Here is a 9,442-nt window from a genome sequence, read left to right as displayed (position 1 = left end):
GAGAGGGAGAACTCGGCGGCGAGGGCTGGTGTGGCCAGAGGCGAGGGAGGCCACTGGCTTAAATAGCCGTGCCCCGTGTGTATGCATGGCGGGACGGGAGGCGTCGCCGTGCCGCTCTGTGACGCGCCGCCCATGAGGAATCAATGGCAAAGCTGACCGGCGGCGGCAGCGCGACAACCTTGGCATTTATTCCTGCGGGAACCGAGGCGATGAGGACGACGAAACGCCCATCTCGCTGACTCGGTGGGTCCGCGGCTACTTCGCGCCAAAACCACTCGCCCCGGCGCCCCCGGGTGCCGCCAGCACGCCGGGTTCGGCCTGGGTCCGCCGGCGCTGATTTCGGCCCAGACCGGCGAAAATCGGGCTCCTGGGGCGCGACTCGGGCGTTTTTTCGGCGCCGACGCGAAAAAATCACTTGAAAAGGCCGTTCTGGGGGTGCGGCTGGAGATGCTCTAACGAGAGGGCGAATCTGCTAGAGCGTCATTTTTGTCAAAATCACTATAATTGCGATTATTATGGTGATCGGACGAACTCTAACACAGTTGCTTAACACAACGTACTATTTTTTTTGTGGGCGGAGAACACACGCAGTTTAGTGAGAGGATTTGAGAAATTTCGATGATGCGCTTGAAAGTCAGGAGACTTTCCCGTCAACTACGAGACGCTTGTGGTGGCTTCGTCAACTTCAAGATGATATGTCGGCTCAATCTTTTGAAGGTACTCATAAGGACCGGGCCTATGTGTATGTATATAGGGATGTGTATATGTCCATATATATGAGCATTTGCGTCTATGCTATGTTTAAATAAAAACACATACTGACATGAGACTTTTTCTTCTTTTCTTATTCGACACGGCCTAACATTTCTAGTCTTATTACGTGAGGCACGATCGGTGAAGAACGCGTCATCTCACGTACCATGATGCGATGCTAGTACACGCAGACATCTAAGGACTCTGGATAAACAACAAGATGAGAGAAACCAGCAGCAAGCAACTGCATCTGTGTGGCGGCGGCGAGGGATGGAGAGCCGCTGGTGTCGTCGTCGTCGTCGTCCTTGCCGCACTTGGGCCCGGGATCGCCGTGGTACTGGTCGTTGCAGACGTGGCGGTTGGGGTTGATCCCGAACGGCTCACAGCGCTTGCATGTGGGGGCGCACTCCGCCACCTCGTCCAGGCAGCGGCACGTCGGCGGGAACGACTTGGTGCACACTGTCCGGTCGCAGCACGTCCACGGCCTCTCCTCCTTGGCGCACGTCGGGCCTGGGTCGCCGTGGTACTGGTCGTTGCAGACGTGGAAGGCCGGGTTGAACCCGGACGGCTCGCAGCGCTTGCACGCGGCGGCGCACTCCTCCACCTCGTCCAGGCACCGGCACGTCGGCGGCATGAACTTGGCGCACACGGTGCTGTTGCAGCACGCCCACGGCCTCTCATCTTCCTCGAGGACGCCTCCGACGGCACCACTACTTTGTCAGGCAGTGGAAGTGTCTGCTCCTTGCCTCCCTTGCTTGTTGCGAGACCTGAACGAAGGACCTACGTGCTCAGTAATATAAATGAACAAGCAGAAATTCAAAAGTTGTGGCGTCACCTTCGCCGCGCCGTCGCTAGGGAGGCGGATGGTGGCGACGAGGAGGGCCGCCGCCGGGAGCGAGAGCATCAGCACCAGGATGGCTGCAGCTCGTCTCGTCATGGCTGATTAACTGTAGCTAGTTAAGCTGAAGATGGTGGTGGTGTGGCGTTCACGTCGACTAGATGGAGTATATGGTAGCCCCGCCGGACCAACGGCGAAGCGACGGTGGAGACGATCTTGTGGCATGGCCCGGCGATCGCGGGCCCCGAGTTCTGAGCCAGAGCATTTGTTAACTGCGTTCATTCATGGCGTGGCCACGTGGGGCGCATGCAACGCATGCATCTGGCGCGCACCCACTGGCCAAAAACCGAAGCCCTATGCGCCTTTTTTTCTTCTTTGAAACTCGAACGCCTATGCGCTGACTACAGCTAACTGATCAACGCGCGGTCGGTCGCTGGCCGACACTTAACCAGGCCACGCACTCGCCTCGTCCTGCTCGCCGAGCCGATAAGGACGGGTTTGCTCCGTCACGGGCCGCTACATCCGATAAATCTTTCTAAAAACTTCTTTTTAATAGAATATAGACACATGCGTTTATAGATACGTTCATTTCTATAAATACATATACGCACATCTTATAGGTACGTTCATTTCTATAAGTACATATGTCCACCGGAAATTCTAAAATAAATTCAAAAATAAATGAGAGCACCAGGACTTGGACACTGTGTACTGGAAATACCACTCCCATGTAACCATCCAAACACATATTGGTTCGCAATATTTTAATACAAACTACGTCATGCCCGCGAATCTTATTTACATGGTGTTTGCTAAATTTCACGTGCCTAGGATTTTTTCTGCCGTCAGCTGATTTCGTAGCGAGACTGAAAGTGGTGACCACTTGTGAAGCGACGGCGATGATCGTCAGTTAGGGCGAAGCCAGGCCAGAACCTCACCGGAGACGGGGATAATGTTGCGAGCAGCAGCGAGTTGCGGTGTTCCTTGGGCGGCCTCCAAGCACGATGGTATGGGCGGTCGAGGAAAGGCGGAGTGGTGCACGGTAATAAATATTGCAAACATGCTTGATGCTTCAGAAAATATCAAAAATTGACATGTTACATATAATGATGAGCGTTGAGTGTGAAAAAAAATACAAGCCTAATAAATGAACCAACGGTTGCTTCGGTTCGAAACCTGAGCCGGGAAGAAAAAAAATGAAAGAGAAGAAAGCAAAGCAGAGAAAATACTACTCCCTTCATCTCAAAATAAGGGCCGCTGATTTAATACTAAATTGTTCATAAGGCACAGAAAAGAAAAGAAAATAAAAGAAAGCAAAAAAATTGCTTTGCCGAGTACTCCTCCCGCTGAACGAGCATCACCGGAAATTCTAAAATATAATGATGAGTGTTGAGTGTGAAGAAAATATACATGATTAACAGACGAACCGGCGGTTGCTTCGGTTCCAAACCTGACCATGGAAGAAAGAAAAATGCCCGGAATAACAGATAAAAAAGTACTTTCTCCGTCCCCAAATAACTGTCCCTAATTTAATACAAAGTTGTTAATAAAGCAAAGAAAGCAAAAAAAAAGTTGCTTTGCCAAGTGTTGTTTGTCAGGCACTCGGCAAAGGTGTACTCACCTTGTTTGTCAAGTGTCCTTCTGAAAGACACTCGCATATGTTGACTTTGGTGAGTACCGTGGTTTGTCGAGGGGAAACGTTTCTACCCGGTGCGCCGGCCGAAACTTGCGCCGGTCGCACGCGGGCCTTGCGATCAAGTGGGATCGTGCGTTCCCAGGCCTCGATCTTTCCCGTTTTCCCGTACGAACCGTTTTTCCACCTACCCCTTTCTTCTACCTCACGACGCGCACTAAAAGCTGCCATAACCGCTCAGTTCCTCCATCTTCAGGCTCACATGCAGCACACCGGCGTGAACGTGGACTTGCTCATAGGGCGAGCCATGGCAGGGAGGAGAAGACATCGATAACTAGCACCTCCTCCCTCCCTTTTTCCCTCTCTCAGCCCCGCACCCTCAACGACCCTCGTCAGAGATGCAATCAAATGCTACAAACAGCTTCTTTTTTGCTGGAACTATTTAAATGACGACAGTGCGCCGCGCATGAGCTACAAACGACAGTCGGTGGAGCTGCAACCAGTGTTACAAAATGCTACAATCGCCCTTTTGTTTTGCTGGGACGAGAGAGAGAGAGAGAGAGAGAGAGAGAGAGAGAGAGAGAGAGAGAGAGGAGGTCGCAAATGGTGCAGGAGGAGCTGCAAACAGTACAGCTAAATGCTACAACCGCTAACCAAAAAGCTTCAAACAAGATGAAAAAAGCTTCAACCAGATATATGAACAGCTGCGAGCAGTCATTGCCATGGCGGAATGCTACAACCATTGACATAAAATGCTACAACCCTTGATGAAAAAAGCTTCAACCGAAACGATAGAGAAAACATTAACCAAGACTGCTACAAAGAAAAATAGCTGCAACCGTTGATAGAAAAGTTTCAACCGTAGATGAAAAAAGCTGCAACCATTGAAAGAGAAAGCTACAACCATACATTGCATAATCAGAAAAGTTGCATCCGTTGTAGAGAAAGCTTCAATTATATGTGCGAAAAGCTTCAATGGTGGAAAAAGCTTCAAACGGCAATGAAAAAGCTTCAATCGCCAGGAGAAAAAGCTTCAAGCGGTAATGACAAAAAAGCTTCTACCAGGGGAGCCGGGCAAACGACTGGTGGCAACGAGGACAGCGACCGGCGACCAGGGGCCGCACGGACGGCGACCGTGGGCGACGAGGACGGCGACCAGGGGAGAGGACGACGACCGGGCGGCAACAAGGACGGAGATCGGCAAGCGGGGGCATGGACGGCGACCTGGCGGCAACAAGGACGGCGACCGGTGACCGAGGCGAGGGCCGCGAGCCGGCGATGAGGACGGAGACCAGCGATGAGGACGGCCACCAAAGGGGACTGGAGGCACGACGACGAGGACACCGAGGAGGAGCTGCAGATCTAAGCCAAGGTAGAAGAAGCCAATGACGAATCGTTTTTTTGCGCCTAGCATCCAGTGGTCACGGGGGCTCGCATCGAAGGGCTGGGGCAGGACCGGCCGAAACTTTTGGCCGGTGCGTTGGCGTCTAGCATCGCCCTTTGTCGAGTGCTTTTTCTTTCAAACTTAGGCTTTGCCGGTTGTTTTTCGCTAGCACTCCGCATTAGGGAATCTCTAACCCAGGGCCGGGCCCATAGTTATGTCGATTGTGCGGCCTTCACAGGGCCCATAAATTTTGAGGGCCCCAATTTTTTGTATACACTACAAGAAATATGTCAACTTGTGACCACCACTATTGGTCACTAAATGGTCACAGTTTTCCATTTGTGACCTTTTTGTGACCAAAACCAGAATGTCAAAAGCCGGCCGACGTAAACTGACTATAGCGACCTTTCTTCTGAAATGGTCGTGGACGTTTATGACCAAAATATGTCTACTGTGGCATTTTGGTCATTAGCAATCTCCCCGGTCCACGTAGACATCCAGCGTGGCAAGCTGATGTGGCACAAGATTCAGCCCGATCCAATTCGATTTTCTACATGGGCCTAGCCCAACAATTTGGTATTTTTAATGTATTTTTTTCCTGTGCTTTTATTAGCTACATGGGTTTGGCCCAACAATTCAGCCTTATTGATTTCTTTGCGTGGCCCTTTTAACAGCAGATTTTTTTGATCATGTATTTTCTGGGCCATTCCTTTGCTGGGCCTCTCATGTTTTTTATATGTATCATGGGTCCACTAGTCAGATGGATCCCAGTTATCATGTTCTGATAAGTGGGTCTAAGTTGTCAGGTGTAAGTGGGTCCAACTTGTCAGGGCCATATTCCTCATTTCATTCTGATAGTAAATAAATAACCAATATTATTGGCACTGACAAAAAACACATATAATACTTCAAATAACAACAGCCAGATTCAGTATAGAGCCAAATTCTGTATGGAGCTCCTGCTCTACAAATAACACGTAATACAATGGTGCTCCTGCTCTACAAATAACTCTACAAGTGGAGTAACTAATTTACAAGCTCTACAAGCACTAGATTCTTCAGGATGGAGCTCCTTCGATAGCATTACAAACAGGAAAATGCACCTGCTCCTGCTCATAGTCAGGACTGAGCTAATATGGTCGCCCTGTTACATGAATCAGCAGAGAAGAATAAGAAAACTGGAGCCAATATATTATGAAGAGACCATTCAATAAAAAGGCCAAGTTCTTCAGAATGATAACAATTCAGCTAGTACAATGCTTTTAGAAGTTACAAAAAATAATGATTACTACATGGCAGATGATCATGAAGAGTATAAAGACATCTTAAATCTTACTTGTAAAAACAGAATACATTAGTGCAGGGGAGTTCAGGTAGAAAACATACTGCCACAGTGTGCCCCTGGTTAGCCCGAATCAGCAGCTCGCCATACTCCTCCAACAGACTGAACCTCTATTTGCTGTCTCGCCTGACCGCCTACACGCAAGAAGGCAAAAAACATTTACTTAAAGCATCTTACAATTCACAACAAGTTCGAGACTAACCCAATTAATTTTACAGCATATAGAGATTTCACAATCAACGTTCATGGTGCTAGGCTGCTAGCTATTAAGATGAAAACAACATGTACCAGATACATTGTACAAACAGGAATTCGGCTGAAATCCTAGGTCACAAACCCGCAACATCGCATTAACACTGTGTGTGCAATGATTTGGCTAACAAGTGCAAACAACACGAAACACATACTGTAGCACAACTAAGAACAGCACAGGCCATCGCAATAATATAACCAGTCAAGGGCTGCTCTAAGCAAGCATAGTTGCAAATGCAAATTCAACTGTCTAGTTAAATGCTCTACAAGTCTTCTAAATTGCTCGACGGATAAAAATAGCGCAAAATACTTCATGAAAGCACGAATTCATTACATTGTACTAGTACTGAAACAAAAATAGGAACAAATCGAGCATCGGTCCAACGCAGATCGGGAATACAACAATACAGTATCAAAAATAAACTACTAGAATACATAGAAATTCCATGCAGATGAGTAATACCATAATACGGTTTCTTTTTTTGAAGAGTTGCATATCACAACAAAAACAGATACAATGTTTAATTGCCTGAGGCCAGAACAATATAGTAAAGAACAGAGAACATACAAGGATGCATACATTATTAATTAAAAGAGAGGATCTATCAATAAGGATGAGTTAACCCATGCTTTCCTTACATATGAGAGCATTAGAATATAGTTAACAAATGCACTTTCACCGTCAAATCTAAAGTAATACAACCAATCATAGTTAAAATGGCTGGGATGTAACTCATATCTATACGCAGATCACATACTAGCATAGATCTTAAACGAGCTGAGTTAAGGAAAAATCAATTACTGAAACAATTCTAACAACAAGCTGGTTAAGCAGTGCAGCCTTCCAGGTACCATTGCATACACAACTTATAATGTTACCATCAAACTTCCACATAAATGACAAGTCAAACATGCTGATGGACAACAGAATTTAGCTCATACAATGCAAAACTATTGTACACAAAACCACCGTTTGGATCTATCTAGCAAACCGTTTTAAGAACAAATCACATCAAGACATGGATAGTAAAGGCAATCATTTTAGAAGGCTTGGACTGCATATACAAGTTGATCATGGAACTAACATAGTTTAGCTTATGCAGTTCAAGAATTATACTCCCTCCGTCCCAAAATAAGTGACTCAACTTTGTACTAACTTTGTACTAAAGCTAGTACAAAGTTGAGTCACTTATTTTGGGACGGAGGGAGCACTTGACATTGGAATGCTAGCACGTGGAAATTGGAAGAACAGAAACTGCATCCACCGGGCAGAACCATCTGTGCATGGCTGTTGCAGCGGAAAAAGACTGCCTGAGTCAACCTATTATTTTGCTTCGGATGAAGATGATCTACAAAAATGAGTAAGATATTATTCGCATCAGCTGAACTAGCAGTAGTGCATCTAACTGAGATACGGATAAAGACAGGTAAAAGCTGAGACAAAGTAGCTACTGGCCTGCTACATCAAGGAATCTCTCTCTATCTCTCTGCTTGCATGTTTTCAAGCACACGAGGGAAAACTAACAAGCTACCAGTACAAACCTAATAAATAAAAAATAGAGGAATTAGAACTAGAGCATGGACCAGTAGATCAACAGGAGGAGACAGATTAGACCAAATCCACATAAACACATCCGTACACATACCAGGATAATTGGATAGTGGCCAATTGGTTAGATCAGGAGCAACAGTACATATTTCCCTAAACCTAAAATTACCATAGTGTGTAAATCATGCCACTGGTCAGAGCACAACACCGCAATCACAAGTCCAAGGGCACCAGATGATTAGCAGTCGCTCGACTAATCGACTATTGACTACTGGCGTAATGATTACCAAGTTATCCGTCACATCTTGTTGTTGGCAACATCACACAAGAACCAGAGCGTCGTCGTCCACCTCGCCCTTGAGGTCAAGTAGCTCGAGGATGAGGCTCCACGTCGCATGCACAACTACAAATTAACGCATGCATATGGATCCGTACAGGAACGCCCCAACCAAAAGCAGAATGGGAGGATCAGAGTAAGCAAGAGCATGTGGAGGATGTGTGCGGGGAGGGGGAGAATGTCAGTACCTGGAACCGGACGAATAAGGTGGAAGACGGCTGCGTGAGAATCCTCTCGGTGCCGCCGCCCCCTCATAGTGAGTGCAGATCCGGGGCCTCACTTGGTCACGGCCAGATGTGACCCTTGTCGAGGACGTGGCTGACAGCCACGAGGACGAGCCAGACGCAGCTCGTCGTGGATCTGGGAGGGCCGCTACGTCACCTGCTTGATTCGGGAGCGCCGGTGGTGCGTGCACCTGCGTGAGGAGGGAAGACACAGCACGTAAGGAAAAGGATGGGAAGCCGAGGGGAGAACAACAAATCGACAGATTGCCTTACCTATACGAGCAGCAGAAGCACGCGCGGATGGCGTCGTCGACCGAGCAGAAGTAGACGTGGGGATACAACCAACTCGCCATGGAGATGGAGCACCAGGTCCAACCCATGGGCGAATCTGGAAGCCGACGCCATGGAGGAGATGAGCTCCAGGTCCAGCCCCTGGGCGAATCTGGGAGCCAGTGCCATGGAGATGGAGCACCAGGTCCATGCCCTTGGCGGATCTCGGAGCCGCCACCTGACCTGCTCGCACGTACGGTACAGGGCGGTGGCTGGGGAAGGATCGACGGCAATGGGGGTGAGACGAGGAGTAGGAGAGGCGTCGCGAGCGAGCGCTAGGCAGGGACGGCGGCGCTGCGGGTCTCTGGTTCGTTGGGGAAAGAGGAGATCGTGCGGGGCGGGTCAAAGGAAAGAAAGAAAGGGAGGCGGGGGTGTAGAAGGAAAAACGCCAAGGTGAGGGCAGATGGGAGCTAGGGTTTCTTTTCGTGTGAGAGAGATGGATTTTTTTTCTTTGGTAATAGGAGATGGAAAGGCAGCCAACCAATGGCATGCGAGTCCACGGATCCATCCCCAAGATCAAATCCTGGCCATCCACTTCTCTCGCATCCAACGGTCCAAAACTCTCCCCTCGTCCAACACTCCTCTCTTTTTATTTTTTTCTCTTCTTTTTGATTCAATCGGTTTTCTCTTTGCCTCTCTTTTTGCGGGCAAGAGCGGGTAGAAATCTCGGGGCTTGGCGCGGGTGAAATCGAACCAAAAATTCCGTGTTGGGGTGAGTCGCGGCCACGAAGGAGGACGTGAAGGGTATAGGTGGGGGTGATAATGGGCGTGGCGGTTTTGCGCGATGGCGACGGGTGCAT

General features: G+C 48.5%; 1 long non-coding RNA gene and 1 pseudogene across 1 annotated transcript; both read right to left on the bottom strand.

Annotated features, from left to right (window-relative positions):
* Positions 1-829: 829 nt before the first annotated feature.
* On the bottom strand, positions 830-1,806 carry LOC119274453 (annotated as a pseudogene).
* Positions 1,807-5,535: 3,729 nt separating this feature from the next.
* LOC119280576 lies at positions 5,536-8,993 on the bottom strand. The gene is made up of 4 exons (XR_005138112.1): positions 8,586-8,993; positions 8,277-8,503; positions 5,995-7,551; positions 5,536-5,752 (listed from the first exon to the last, which is right to left on the bottom strand). It is a non-coding gene; the product is annotated as an uncharacterized LOC119280576 (long non-coding RNA).
* Between the last annotated feature and the right edge of the window lie 449 nt (positions 8,994-9,442).

Source organism: Triticum dicoccoides, chromosome 3B, assembly GCF_002162155.2.
Source record: "Triticum dicoccoides isolate Atlit2015 ecotype Zavitan chromosome 3B, WEW_v2.0, whole genome shotgun sequence".
NCBI lineage: Eukaryota > Viridiplantae > Streptophyta > Magnoliopsida > Poales > Poaceae > Triticum > Triticum dicoccoides.
This window is presented reverse-complemented; position numbering and strand designations above follow the sequence as displayed.